The sequence below is a fragment of the Aethalodelphis obliquidens genome, unplaced genomic scaffold (assembly GCF_003676395.1).
Source record: "Aethalodelphis obliquidens isolate GAN/ISIS:26980383/991018 unplaced genomic scaffold, ASM367639v1 scaffold13, whole genome shotgun sequence".
In the NCBI taxonomy this organism is placed as follows: Eukaryota; Metazoa; Chordata; class Mammalia; order Artiodactyla; family Delphinidae; genus Aethalodelphis; species Aethalodelphis obliquidens.
The window spans coordinates 4,096,815-4,098,111 of record NW_020837957.1 but is presented as its reverse complement, the minus strand read 5'-3'; the positions used below and the strand labels follow the sequence as shown (position 1 = coordinate 4,098,111).

The 1,297-nt window shown below is 37.4% G+C and overlaps 1 pseudogene; it reads left to right on the top strand.

The window, feature by feature from the left end:
• Window positions 1-223: 223 nt before the first annotated feature.
• Window positions 224-1,019, top strand: LOC113624579 (40S ribosomal protein S3a-like; annotated as a pseudogene).
• Window positions 1,020-1,297: the final 278 nt, after the last annotated feature.

Below are 1,297 nucleotides of genomic sequence, written 5' to 3'. Positions count from 1 at the left end.
GTGCAAGAAATAAACTTGCATTATGTTAATTTCTATACTATGAATATACATTATATATATGTGAATATTTACATATTGTTTGCACATTATATGTGTGAATAATCTTTTTTCAATGATTTATCCAAAAGTATATATTTTTAAAAGAGCTAGAGGAAGAGTAATCCAAGCAGAGGACCCTCCAGGTGTAGAGGCCATCAGAAGGGAGAGAACACTGAGCAGCACTATGGCAGTCGGCCAGAACAAGCACGTTACACAAGGTGGCCAAAGGGGGCACGAAGAAAGTGGTTGACCCATTTTCTAAGAAAGATTGGTATGATGTGAAAGCACCAGCTATGTTCAATATAAGAAATATTGGGAAAACACTAATCACGAGAACTCAAGCAACCAAAATTGCATCTGATGACCTCAAGGGTCATGTTTTTGAAGTGAGCCTTCCTGATCTGCAGAGTGATGAAGTTGCATTTAGAAAATTCAAGCTAATTATTGAGGATGTTCAGGGCAAAAACTGCCTAACTAATTTCCATTGCATGGGTCTTACCTGTGACAAAATGTGCTCCATGGTCAAAAAATGGCAGAACATGATTGAAGTTCATGTTGATATGAAGACTACCCATGGTTATTTGCTTCATCTATTCTGTGTGCATTTTACTAAAAAATGCAACAATCAGATTCAGAAGAACTCCTATGCCCAGCACCGACAGTTCCTCCTAATCTGGAAGAAGATGATGGAAATCATGACCCAAGAGGAGCAGACAAATAAATGACTTGAAAGAGGTAGTCAATAAATTGATTCCAGACAGCACTGGAAAAGGCATAGGAAAAGCTTGCCAATATATTTATCTGCTCCATGATTCTTTGTTAGAAAAGTAAAAATGCTGAAGAAGCCCAAATTTGAATTGGGAAAACTCTGGAGCTTCATGGTGAAGGTGATAGTTCTTGGAAAAGCTACTGGAGATGAGACAGGTGTTAAGGTCGAATGAGCTGATGGATATGAGTCACCAGTCCAAGAATCTGTTTAAAATTCAGACTTTTAATGGTGACAAATAAAAGAGCTTATTTGTGATTTTTTTTATAAAAGGGAAAGAACTAGGTATGTTCTAGAATCTAAAACTGCTCTGTCTAATACAGTAGTCACTGCTACATGTGCCTCTTTCACAATTGAAATGTGTCTAGTCTGATAGAAAACAAACTTACGGTTACCAAATGGGAAAGCTGGTGGGCGGGGGGAGGGATAAATTAGGGCTTTGAGATTAACATATACACACTACTATATATATAAAAGATAACCAACAAGGAC